Source organism: Choristoneura fumiferana, chromosome 8 (genome assembly GCF_025370935.1).
Source record: "Choristoneura fumiferana chromosome 8, NRCan_CFum_1, whole genome shotgun sequence".
In the NCBI taxonomy this organism is placed as follows: Eukaryota; Metazoa; Arthropoda; class Insecta; order Lepidoptera; family Tortricidae; genus Choristoneura; species Choristoneura fumiferana.
The window spans coordinates 6396-20645 of NC_133479.1; the positions used below are offsets into that span (position 1 = coordinate 6396).

General features: G+C 50.7%; 1 pseudogene; it reads left to right on the forward strand.

Annotated features, from left to right (window-relative positions):
- Positions 1-2571: 2571 nt before the first annotated feature.
- LOC141429971 (uncharacterized) lies at positions 2572-11855 on the forward strand (annotated as a pseudogene).
- The last annotated feature ends 2395 nt before the right edge of the window (positions 11856-14250 follow it).

Sequence of the window (14250 nt, forward strand, 5' to 3'; positions counted from 1 at the left end):
GCTTATTGCAAATTATTTGTCATTATCAAATATCATTTATTATTTGTTTTATATTGAAGTGGGCAGATGTCCTCAAGAGTTAAGTAATCTACGATTACTAAGATCATTTATAAAAACACACTTATAATCCTTGCGATAGCAGGTGCCTAGATTTATCGTAAGTAAATGCAGTAATTCGCACTACCCAAAGGTTTTTCATCCAAATACCCAACACAGAAGTGCTTATTAAACTTGTTAGTATTGTTGCTAGAAAGACAGTAAAAATACATATAGGGTAGTTGACACATGAAACAAAAATTCTAGGAAGCAACCCTTTTAACATCAAAATATAATAAAAACTGTAAAACTTGATTTTGTAAACTTTGAAAGAATTAAGTAGTCAACTGAGTTTGCAACTAAGTGACGTTACAGGTCAATAACTGCCGTATAAAATTATTCGCAGAGTATGTAAGTTTGGTAATCTCAAATACCAAAATATTAAATGTCTTAAACCAAAATGTCTAGAACCACAATTTACAAAATAAAATTTTATCGTCAAGCCAATGCGATCCAAGCAGGTTTGCAAAATGGGATTTACCGGTCTTCGCATCTCGTCCAACTTTTCTTTGCAACGCTGAAGGTTCACTCGTCGGTACCACCATCGCAAGTAGGGTGAGAGGGCCGTCGGTGATGTCGTCAGGTCGCTGCGTTGCCGGCGCGTGTACGACCACCTTGGAGCATGCTGCACGCCACGTCAGCGCCCGTGTACGCCACGTCGTCGCATGTGCACGCCACGTCGCCGCATGGCACGCTACTCAGCGCCCGTGTACGCACGTCGTCGCTGTGCACGCCACGTCGGCGCATGTGCACGCTACGTCAGCGCCCGTGTACGCAGGTCAGCGCCATGTGCGCGCCACGTCGGCGCATGTGCCGCCACGTCGGCGCATGTGCCCGTTATCGAAAGATGCAGCATTGAAGTCATGAAAAACATCAAAGCAAAAATGCATTAATAATTTAGTAGGTACACGTATTATCCCACTTCTGATGTGGGAGATTAAAGGAGATATCAATAGGTAAAACAGCGTTCAAATCAACACAGCATATTATTAGAAATAAGGCATTTGTCCAAGAACACAATATATGCGATATATTAAATTAGCATTAATTATGAACTATGTGTAATATGTCTTTTTAAACAATGCAACAGTATCATCATCAAAGTCACTTACTTACAGGGGTTCCACCATCAGGTAGGTATAGTAATTTGTATGAAGCACAACGATAAAGACACAGTATGACAGTAATGACAGTATGAAGTTTCTATAGGAAAATGGCGTTACCTGGACTACGTCAACAGCTCAGAGCACAGCTTGTGCGATGTCGCAACTGAATGATATCTGAGCCGGCGACGGCAGGTAGGTCATATTATATAAAAGCGAACAAACAAATGACGTCACACCGGTGGGAGCGGTTTAGCGACCAACTTGTTTACGAGCTAATTTGGAACCGTTAAAATTCAAAATTATTTAAACAAACTCTTCTCCCACAGGTATTTAACTTGTTTTTCCTAAATAACGACCCAACGTCCTAGGTTTAGAGACAAAAAACATTTCTACATGCTGATTGTATTTATTCCCCTCATTTTGATACCTCTTTCACTTACGTTACTCGTTTTTATCGTTACTTATTGATGTTTTAATCTCTTTTTGACTTGAAAATTGGTGTAAAACACGGATTACACTAGTTTTATTGTCTTTCTTGATCTCTTTAGGGTCACTTCAGCTGACTATAAATAGCACTCACATTTCTCTGTACTTTCCAAGTAGTCTCGCCCTTCTAGCGTGTTTCAAAGCAAAATAATCTTGTATTGATTAAATTTAGAGTGTAGGTATCTCATAGTGTCAGCTACTTGGTTTGGGTAAATATAGTTTACCCAATTTTACCAAAGTATTATATAGTTTACCAAATTAATATTTTTAGGGGAGGTACTCCAAATATAAGTATGTATAATGGAAATTGAAAAAAAAACAGCTAATGAGGTGTGGCGCATAAATCATTTGAAAGGTTTTTTAAAAAAAGTTGTTAAACAAAATTTTGACTGTAAATATTTGTCTTATTTTTAAAGAAGTCTTTGAATCGGGAACTTAAAATAGTTAAGTATGGAATTGTTCTCGGCGTTTTGTGATTTTGGAATTTTCGGTATTATCCTATGATGCATTTCCGTATTATCCGAAATCGCACGCTCGGACACACCACAGCAGCAGCGCTCGAGTCAAGGCTACGACTATAATGAATGCGCCAAGATCATTTGTATCGCGCAGGTCATTCCACCCTCAACTACTTCAATTCTTCTCATCTCAATGCTAAAAGTGGTTTATTCGGTGTTAATATGAAACTACTGCAAAAATACAAGCAAAGTGGGTGCGCGCGGCGGAGGCGGGCGGCGGGGCTAAGGGGGGGGGGGGGCGGTGGCGCGCGCAGCGGCTCGGGGCGCCGGGGCCGGGCCGGGGGCGGCTGCGGCAGTGTGGCGGCGCCGCGCGACGCGACGGGCGCGAGGCACGGCACGCGACACGCGCGACACACGCGGCACGCGGCACGCGGCACGCGGCACGCGACACGCGGCACGCGACACGCGGCACGCGACATGCGGCGCGGCGCGCGCTGCTGACGCGAGATGCACACGGTGAGTGCGCGTGCGGTGACCCCGGCCGGCTGGCTCGGCACCTCGGCAGCCCCACGTACCACGTATCGACATAGTTCATATCATGCGAAACAGATTCAATCAATGTTAAACGTGAATCTTACGTGCAAATAGTCGAAGCATACTCGTGTTTGTCATTCGATAGTTCCAAGTGTCATTACGAGGCCTGTGCTCTGATGTGGAACGCTCGAAGTATGGACCGTATTCCCATAGGTACCTGCCGTGCTGCACTGCCCACTGGGCGCCACGGGTCCGTCCGCGGCAGACGGCGCCGCCTCCAACGAGGGCACGTCGCATCAGATCACTACCTCACAAACCACAGGCACCTGATATTTGCAAGGCGAGCGTATCCCAGTTTTCTTGTCGCGCTGATCTAAACTATTACCAAAATGTTAATCATTTTCTGTGTACTTGTAATACATCCCACTTGCAAATGTCAAAGGTCTTCGCGGTCGTAAATAATAGTAGACATCACACGAATACGTTGAGCACCATCAGCACCATCTGTTTGGAAAATTTTGTTGGCAACTGAGAAAGCGGTGACTGAGTGTCCGAGTTTGTTAAACGAGATTTACACCGTGGACGCGCCGAGCGGGCATGTGCAGTGGAGGCAGTAGAAGGCAGCTCGGGAGGCCGGGAGGCTGGGGCCGCCAGTCGCGCCGGCGGGCCGCCAGTTGCGGGCGCGGCGGCCGGCGGCGCCGCGTTACACAACGCGCGGCCGGCGCCCGCCCGGGCTGCTGCCGGTCGTGGGGTCACGGCTGGGTCAGGCACGCTACGCTTCACCAAACTCTCTTTTTGAGCTGGTGATAGTAAGAGCCAATACGGTTATTAAAAATGTAAAAGCTAGGCAAGAATACGACCCCCCGTATTTTTATATCGAAGTCCAATTTGAGACATACACACACAATACATGTTAAAATTAACAATACCCCCTAATTTACGAAAGACGTTAAGATATTAATTAGGGCGAGTCTGATTTTAATATCCCAGATGTTGTTGTTGGTGAAATGCTGACGACCCTCCGCACATGGAGCTACTCAAAAATAACTACTTACAAACTAAAATTAGGGCTATTACATATTCGCATTTTTTCGTAATTTCACAATCGCGTTTTATTCCCAATCGTTTAATTGAATCAACAGAAAAATAAGAATCGTTTATTGAATCGACACAGAAACATCTGTAGGTTTAGTAGACTACTATGTTAAGTTTGCATCGGCCCGAAGGGCCAAAACCACACAAAAGTAGGAGCTCCGTCGCCACGTATTCTGTGTCGATTAAAATTGGGAAAAAGCGCGATTGTGAAAATAAGCTTCAATAAAAAAGTATATTGTGAAAAAACGCGAATGGAAATTTTGCTACTAGGGAATAGCGATTTTGGGAAAATGAATGAGCTATCCAGGCCAGATTATTGGGTCTCAGGCACAGGTGCTCTTGAAGTACTTTTCAAAGTCAAAGTCAAAATATCTTTATTCAATCTAGGCACACAAGACAAGCACTTATGAATGTCAAAAAAATCTACCACCCACTTATTTCGCCTGAACATACCATTCGATTCACTCTTAGAGCCTTATTTACAATAATAATGGTTCTTGCAGTCTCATATTTTTAGTTCATGATTTTAATTAAAATGTAGTTACGTTCCATTACTGTTTTCTAACATTGTTTCTACTAGGTATGTACGCACCGTTACGTTTTAGATTATTTACTGAATGTGAGTATGTTCGTTTGTTTGGTGCCTGATTCACGCATAGAGTCACAGATAACAGACATATTATTATTATGGTCTGTGCTAAGAGTAGGTACTCCAACCTATCGTAATGAAACAAAATAGTTATATGTGCAACAAGAGAGCAAAGTTGTTTTTTGTTACGAGTGTTGATTTTGAATCCCGAGTTAGCAAAGGATTCTAGGTTAGAATCATGAGAGCAGCAAGGGATTCAAACACACGAGATGCAAAAAAAACTTTGGTCTCGTGTGACACTTACAATTTTTCACCTCAGCAGCGAGAACATAATTTAAATGAAACATAAGAATTAAACCATATATATACTTACCTGTTCACAAAACAAATATATTTTTTGAAATATAATCCGACTATTAAGAAACAAATATAATAATCACATTAAAAAACATCTTTAAAAAGTCACCAGAAAGTTAAGAGTGCCAAACATTGTGCAAAAGCGTTAAGTAGAGAAGTTTTGAAATTGGAACGAAAAAGTGTCCAGCAGGTACAATACAAATCGCATACTCATAACTAGTCATAACGTGCTAACGTGCATTGTAATTTGATCTTAGAACTACTTGTACTCGTAAAATATGTCATTCTCTTATTTTTCATTCTGCAAAAAGCTTCATCTTTGGGTCATTAAAAAGGTTGAACAATAAACGTATAATTTCGTACACAGTTTTGCAGTGACACATATCCCATACGATAAATAAGCAAAAAAATATTAATTTATAACAGCAATAACTAATAACTCATACCAGTATGTACCATCAGCCAAATAAGTGGTCTATCAATAATATAAAACAAAATAAAGGTAACTAAAACTACATACAAACTAAAATTATACATAAAAAAGTTGCCCAAAATCACTGCCAGGTGGTAAGGTGTACAGAAGGCTGGCAGCATTACCACGCTGTATGGCAATGCTTAATCTTTGTGCTAAGAAAAAGCCAGTATAATTTATTATAAATGTTATTAAACCTTTAAGTATGATTTTCTTAAGATTTCTCAAACTTAAAAACTCAAACTCAAACTCACAACATTTATTGACATAAAAAACACTACAACTCAACAAAGACGCAGTAAAAACATAAATAGAAGAAGAGAGAAATATTAGAGACTTTGTATTGTAGTGTGTTTCTATTACATAAACATAAATAGATTTATTACAAATTAAACTCGTAAAAATAATATCTAAGTACAGTCGAGTTCATAAACTTGTGTGCAAAAACTTAATCAAAAATATCTGAGCACACTTCTACGCCGTTAACAATAGTCGTGTTCAGATATTTTTGATCACAAGTTTATGAAAACAATTGTAGGTACCTACACTAGAAATCTCTTAAAATTCAAACGTACTGGTAGTGCTGATTGTTAGTTCCTTACCTCGAAAGAAAAAACAGAACCTTATAGGGTCAGTTATGTGTCTGTCTATCAGTCCGTCTGTCACAATCGATTAGCTCGATTAGCTTCGGGCGATTTTGATGTCGTATATTTATATTAATTATTTATTTATTTTCGGAGAACCAACAAACAGCTATAATTTAGAGAGTAAACTTATTTTATAGTATCAATAAAGCCAATTATAGGATCTCACAAGTAGACACAAAGTTTAAACAAGTAAAACTTACCTACGCCAACTTGTGCTATACTTATTCTGTGCCTACGCACACACACAACACACAACATGCACCACGCATGGATAAAAACAGGATATCAAAAACTCATTTACCAAACAACAAAGATTAAATGAATTAAGCAGTAGTAGCTACATATTACAGTACTCGTCCCTATGCTCCATCAAACCTCCTCTCTGCCAATAATTGAATATATCAATATCTAGCTCCTCCGCCACATCGTTCAGACTGCGACAAGCTCGCTTCAAAAACCTATTTTTCCTGTATTTGCTCGCACCAAACTTGAGTGAGATGGGTGGATGGTATCTTTTAGATCTATTAGAGGTGTTGAAGGATACATAAGACAACATAGGATATACAAGGCTCGCGAACTCGTGTCTAGTTTGTAGCTGTACTTGTTTCTCGTTCATCGTGGGCGTGGGGGGGGGGGACGAGTGCCTAAAATGACCGCTGTATATTCTCTCGGCGTGAGGTCTGATAGCTCTCTGGCTGCGAACCGTCAGTCAACCAAAACGTAATTGAATATTTGTCTCATATCAGGCCGGGACCTTCCACACCTTCACTGCGCGTGCGCGTCAGGGTCCCGGTCTGGTCTGTCTCGTGAGCGTCGCGTCGGTCCGTCCTCAGAGCGGGGCGGCGCTGGCGGCGCTGGCGGCGCTGGTGGCGCTGGCGGGCGGCGGCGCGGCGGCGGGCTGCGGCGTGGCGGAGTGGCCGTGCCGCAGCGGCCAGTGCGTGCGGCTGGACCGCTACTGCGACGGCGCGCCGCACTGCGCCGACGGCAGCGACGAGCCGGCGCACTGCTCGCCGTGCAACCGCACGTACTACGGCCGCGCGGGCGTGGCGTACGCGCTGGGCGTGGGCGCGGGGGCGGGGGCGGGGGCGGCGCGGAGCCGGCCCGCCGCCGCGCGTGCCGTTCCTGTGCCACCTCACGTTCACGGCGGGCGGCGGCGCGCACGGCGACCTCGTGCAGCTGGCCTTCGACGAGTTCCGCGTCGGCCGGTACACGCCGGGCGAGCTGGACGGCTGCCCCGACGGCTTCATGCAGCTGGCCGAGCTCGGCCGGCCCTTCACGGGCGGCTCGTGGTGCGGCGCGGCCGAGGGCGCCGCGCTCTACTACAGCGAGACGGCCACCGTCACCGTTACCGTCAAACTGTTCCGCGCGCGCCTCGGCGAGCCGTTCGGGCTGCGCCTGCGCTACAAGTTCCTGCAGCAGCGCGACGCCGTGGTGCGGTGAGTGCGGGGACGGGCGGGGCGCTGGACGCCGGTGACGCCGGTCAGTATGGAGCGCCCGCTGACGGCTCGCTGTCGCAGGTTCGGCGCGCTGGGGGCGCCGCTGGAGCGCGGCGCGGTGTCTCCGGGCACGTACTGCACGCGCACGTACGAGGAGTGCCACCGCAAGCCGTGCCGCCTGCAGAGCCCCAACTACCCGGGCATGTACCCGCGCAACGTGTCGTGCTACTGGAGCCTGCGCCAGCGCGACGTGCCCACCTGCAAGCACGCCATGATCTCCGTGCGCCAGGACCACTCGCACAAGATGCAGATCAAGCGCTCCATCTCCATGGCCAGGTGAGCTTCGCGCGCCCCGCCTCCCGCCTCCCGCCTAAAACCCCCCCTCCCCGCACGCACTGACCGCGCCCTGTCCGCAGCCTCAACAAGACGGGGCGCGCCGTGCGGGCGTGGCGCGAGTGCACGGGCGAGCGCGACCGGCTCATCTTCTACGACGGCGCGTCGACGGACGACCCGGTGCTGGTGGAGTACTGCGGCGGCGACTGGCTGCCGCGCGTGACGGCGCGCGGGCCCGAGATGCTGGTGGCCTTCCACTCGTCGCCGTACAGCGCGCCGCCCCGCGCGCCCGCGCCGCTGGCCCCGCTGCGCGGCTTCGAGCTCGACGTCGACGTCATCTTCGCCGACTCCGACTCCCTCGACTACGCCAGGTGAGGCCGCGCGCCGGCGACCGTGCCACGATTCGGTCCGACGGCGGTTGCATTCCGAATCGCGTTGCAGGGAGGCGCGCCGCTGCGAATTTCACGTGAAGGCGTCCTCCACCGAGGAGGAGGTGAACGCGACCGCGGCGGGCGCGGCGGGGGCGGCGGGGGCGGCGGGGGCGGGGGGGGCGGGGCGCGGGCGGCGCGGCCGGCTGCACGCGCCCACTCACACGTTGCCGCCCAACACCACCTGCACGTGGACGTTCCACGGCCGGCCCGGTGAGTCCCGCCGGCGGCGCGTCACGCACGCTCGAAGGATGTACGATCGAAAGTCGCCTATATTATTTTTTCATCTCTCCTGTTCGGAAAGTTTAATTTTCATGGGTAGATAGTCGGGTGGAAAATTGTGTTTTCATCTCTAGGGTGGAAAGTATTTTTATTTTTATTTTTCGATTAGCCCCGGAGTCGAAGATAGTTGAGTTACGTCAATGACACTTTTTTTTCACGTTTCGGCATGGCCATCTAGATGCACGTCGTCGTGACCAAGAAGCATATGTATACAAAACAAGAAATTTGATCTTTATTACGTCACGAACATATTCCATCTCTTTCTTTAGTTAGGTTAAGTAAGAGATGGATGTCATTCGTGAAATGTGAAAGAAAGAGATGGAATATATAAATAAGTAATAAAGGTTAACCTTCTTCGTTCGGCGTTCAACCTCCAGTTTTGTAGGTATATAAACTCCTATTGGTCGTGACCAACTCGATTTTTTTTATACTCGGCCGTGGCAAGTGGCCAGGTCGAAAAGGTACCGTTGGAAGTTGGGTATAAGTAAATTCAATTTACTGAATACTGAAATTCAATTTAATGATATTCTCATTTTTTTGTACTATTTTACTTTCCTCACAGTCGAAATGAAAAGTACTGTATCTAGCTCGGGTGAAATTACCCATTTCCCCTCGAACTATAAATATCTCAGGTGAAATGGGTCACTTTCCACCCTTGGTTATCAATGTACTATTCCGTCGACAGGTGACCTGGTGTGGATTTATTTTTCGAGTTTCACTCAATATTCCCTCGTGGAGGGCAAGCGCGCGGAGAGCGGTGAGCGCGAGGAGGTGGCGCCGCGGGCGGGGGGCGGCTGCGGCGTGGAGCTGCGCGTGTGGGAGGGGGGCGGGGCGGAGGGGGCGGGGCCGAGCTGGCGCGGCTGTGCGACGCGCCCCCGCGGCTGTGCGCGCGCGCCGCGCTGGCCAACGCCACGCGCGCGCCGCGGCCGTGCGCGCCGCCCGACGGGTACGTGTCGCGCGCGCCGCTGCTGGCGCTGGCCGCCACCAGCCGCGCCGGCACCGCCACGCACCCGCTGCGCTTCGCGCTGCACTACGAGTTCGTGGACGCGCGGCTGGCGGGCGCGGCGCTGGCGGGCGCGGGCGCGCGGCCCGAGGGCTGCGGCCGGCTGCTGACGCGGCCGGCGAGCTGGCGTCGCCGGGCAACGCGCTGTGGTTCGGGCGCGGCGGCGCGCGCCGGCTGCGCTGCGTGTACCGGCTGCAGGCGCAGGACGCGCGCGTGGCGCTGGAGCTGGTGGCGGCGGCCTTCGGGCGGCGGCCGCGCTGTGCCACGCGCCCGACCCGGCCAGCGGGCGCGCCGCCTGCGTGCCCGACCCGCCCGACGGCGACGACCCGCCCGACGACCGGGACGACGCCGACGACGACTTCGACGGCGACGACGCCGCGCCGCTGCGGGTGCCGCACCTCATGATCTACGAGTCCCCGTGGCCGGGCTACAGGGTGAGTGCCGCGCGCCCCTCGCCGAGCGGCCGGTCCCCGGTGCCCGCTAGAGTACAGCGTCTGTGGTCGGCAGGTGCCGCTGGCGTGCGTGTGCGACAACGTGTCGGCGCCGCTGCGGCTGGGCGGCGCGGCGCGCTGGAGCTGGTGCTGGCGGCGCGCGCGCTGGCGCCGGACGAGGACGCGCGCCAGCTGCACTTCCGCGGCCGCTGGGACGCCCCCCCGCCCCCCGCGCCGCCGCACTGCGCCGCGCGCCGCCGCCTGCCGCCGCCCGGCGGACACCTGCGTCTGCTCTACCCCTACGAGTGAGTATTCTCCTTCCACGATTACACTCTCGCCTCGTACGTGTTGACCTGTCTCACCTCGACATGTCACCTCGCTTGTCTTCTTCAGACTTACGCTGTCGTCGGTAGAGTGGAATCTCATCCTTCCTATTAGCCATCCTCTTGACCTCCTAATACGAGACGACATCGACTTACATCCTTATTTGATCGATGTAGCTGTGCCTGTGTCGACCTTTTCCTCGCTTCCCCTCCACCTTCCCTTTTGGAATGGTCTCGAAGAAGCCGTCGTATCGTATCAAATGCCCAATCATTTTCCCTTGGCTCGCCTCGGCCTCTGTTTTGTCCATGTTCAGATCATTCTGAGATACATTTGGAGTAGAGCGTGATACAGTCGCTCCAGTTTGAGTTGCAGTCTTCGGAATATTCAGCGATTCATAATACTGCTATTACTATTCTTCTCGTGATTCGCTTCGCTGTGTATAATTAAAGTTACCGCGAACCGTACGCCGGCGGGCGACGGCGTGGCGAGCGTCTCAGTTCCGGAACGTAAGAGGAACACGCTCGCCGCCCTGCCGCCCGGCCGGCGTCCCGCGGCTGACCCTCTCGTGTGCGCAGCGAGAACCACGCGTCGGAGTGCGGCGAGACGCCGTTCCTGCTGGCGGCGCGCGGCAACCGGTCCGTGTTCCTGCGCGTGTGGGGCGAGGAGCTGCCGCCCGCGCCGCCCGCCGCGCCCGCCAGCGGCCCGCGAGCGGCGCCGCGCCCGACCCGCCGCTCTGCCACACTGCCAACCGCGTGCTCGTCTATCACGCGCACACCGCCAGGTGAGTGACCGGGGCCCGTCGCGGGCGGGCGGGCGGCCCCCTCGCGGCGGCGGGTTCTGATCGTCCGTCTCACTGCAGGTTGATGAAGGCGATCTGCCCGCAGTCGGGGTCGACGGGGCGCGCCGTGCAGGTGTTCTCGGAGGAGTGGTGGGGCGGCGCGGGCGGGGCGCCCGGCGCGCTGCTGGTGGTGTGGGCGGCGCGCGAGGCGGGCGCGGCGCGCCTCGCCTGGATGGAGGTGGCGGCGCGGGGCGGGGCCGGGGCGGGGGCCAACGCGACGGCGCTGTGCGCGCGCGGGTGCGGCGCGCTGGGCGCGTGCATGCCGGCGGCGCTGTGGTGCGACGGCGCGCGCGACTGCCCGGGCGGCGCGGACGAGGCGGCGGGCGCGGGCTGCGGCGCGGCGGCGCGGCTGCTGGCGGCGCTGCGGGCGCCGGCGGCGGCGGGCGCGGCGGCGGCGCTGGGCGGGGCGGCGGCGCTGGGCGCGCTGCTGGCGGCGGCGTGGCGCCGGCGGCGTCGCGCCGACAGCAAGGCGGCGCTGGCGGCGGGCGGGCGGCGCGCGACGGAGGAGCTGCTGTTCGAGTCGCGCGCGTCGTCGGCGGCGTCCTGACGGCGCGAGCGCTCCGTCGAGTACATCCACGTGGACCGCGAGACCACGGTGTAGACGGGGCGCGCCGGACCGTATTGCGCCGGACCGTATTGCGCTCGGACGAGCGTTCACTGTACATAACGTGCTGCACGACGCGACGCGACGCCGCGGCGTCTCCTGTGATATCGTACCTTGCGTTGTTGATTCTCGTTACGTTCCGTTGTTGTGTTGTGTTGGTCGCGCGGCGGCCGGTTCCGTTAGCGCCCGCGCCCGCGCCCCCTCCCCGAGGTGGGGGGCGCGTCCGTTACTCCTGTAAGTATATTCTATGATATTTTTGATGAACTGTCCCGTCCCTCGTTTTCACTTAAGTTATGAAACACTTAATAAACACATAGTTCAAATTTACGAACTAAACTGCAGTTTCATTTTATATCCCAAAAAAAACAACATGAATCGACCGAAAATATTTTAAATTAAAACATTTATATGGAAACAAAAATTTAAGACAGCTTCAGATATTTTTGACACCTAGAAAAAGTGCATATTTATTTATGATTTTATTATGTATTTGGTATGTATACCTACAACTTATACCATTATCATATCAGTGAGACTTAGCACTATATGTATATACCTTTCTGAACATGAAACTACCGTGAGACTCACTCATATTATACAGGGTGGAATGAATCAATGGGCCATGGAGGGCAACAACCTTAAATCCTTTAGTAGCTAATTGTACCTACTACTGAAAGAAAACATTCCTTTATTTTTAAAATTGAACAAAACTGCAAAGATCTTCTGAACTTCCTTTGTCTCACCCAGGAATCAAACCAAGTGAAAATTAAAAAAATAAAAACTCTCTATTTGATATGTGAATCAATAGGATTATTATTCAGGACAAAATTTGTGTAATAAACATTTGGGGTTGGTTGCCTCGCGTTGCATACAAAAAAATACGTCCGATTTTAAAATTTTGGTCAGAACGCCTCGTGTAAGAAGGAATTATGCATAGATTTATTATTATCATTTAATTTTTTTTTTATCGAAATCTTCAATAAGGTACTGAGAGATAAATAAAATTAGCAAGCTTGTACCTACTTCATGATTATGGTGTCTTTGGATGTTAGAGAGATAAGAAAATTATAACATAGCTATCATTTACTAACAAGTAAACAATACTAGGTAATGTTAATAAATATTATATTTCATGGTATCTCGTACAATAGATGAGTATAAGGCCAATAAATGTTTATTAGACAAATTTTATCCTGAAAAATTAATAATCCTATCGATTTGTATAATAAAATAGGGTTTTTTTAACTTATCCGGTACAATATCATTTAATATTAAATGATTTCTAGCTAAAACGAGTATAAGAGCCACCGGACGGGAAGCGGTCACTACTCAAGGACGCCCGTAACGAGTAGGTAATATTTTTCTTAGCCTCGCTCTTCGCATTCTTCCTACTGGTGCAGATTGCTTCCTGGCTCACCGTTTTTCTACCTTCGACTGCTCTGTTGGGTGCCAACCTTATAGAAATAACGACGAGACGACGACTCAGAAAGCGCTAATAGAACCGATGAGAAACAAAGCTGGCTATAAACTAAGAGTTCAAAATAGAAGAATAGTTACATGAGCAATAACGAGAAGTACCTAAGGTAGAAAGGCTGGAACGATCGTTTTATAGGAATAATAAGCGCGCGCCCGCGGGCGGCGGCGACGGCGGCCGTCAAACCGCAAAGACAATAATTGAGACGAGCCGGCGTGTCCGGCGCGGGGCGGGGGTAGGGGGGGGGGGACACTCAACCCAATACCAAGGGTTTGTTTAATAGATCCGAGGAGCAAGATCACCGTTCGTTGCGGGTGCCCGCTCTAATTCCTTGGATATTGTATTGATTCTGTCGCGCCGCGCGCTGTGCGCTCACCGGCGCCGGTAAATGCGGCCGTGCTTCGCGCAAAAGAAACGTAATTATTTGTTAAGGACGCGCGGCGGCGGCGCGCCCTGTGAACAGCGCGCCAGTGCCATCAGAGGCGGGGGCTCGCCGGGCGCTCCAAGGAGGCGCGGGCCAGGGACGCGCTCGGTCACAATCATGAATTTCAACGTTTATGTTCGGATTTTCTTGAAACCCGTCGGCGAATGAGGAACGGAAGGAAATTTAATTATCCGCTCGTCACATGTGCAAATGTGACGGCGTCAGGGGCACCGGGGATGGGGGGGGGGGTGAGGGTTGACACAGCGCGTTAGCAATCACGCGGCGCCGCAATCAGCGCCGCCGCCGCGCGCTGCCAAATACGTAACGTCCTTTACAATTTTATTATTTTATTTTTGTAAAGAAATAACTTAAAAATAACTGACTCTCCATTCATTCTTTTTTTATGCCGTACAAAACTTGGTAGCGTATAAGCTTATCAAATGGGCCGTGTAATCCGGTATTTTGCCGACAACATAAAATATGTGTACTTACGAGTAGCTATACTTAGGTAAGTTACGTACTTAACTATTTTAGAGCTCCGACCTGAAGGATGTCCAATGATATCTTAATTACTGAGCCTCCGCTGCCTTATGAATTGTAATAGATATGTGAAAATTATCCAGTTTCTAAACAAAATGAACGAAATAAGAGGTCATTATAGAGGTCATACCACCAGCTCATAACCAGCTGAGTTAAGTACTGACAAAGACAGAAAGAGGAAATTCAAATTATCAAACTTTTTTAAGTTGTGTTTTACTCGTAAGAGCTATAGCTTCGTACCAAATTACAAGTACTTAGAAAAACCAGAAAGAAGTAAATACCCTGTAGGTAGT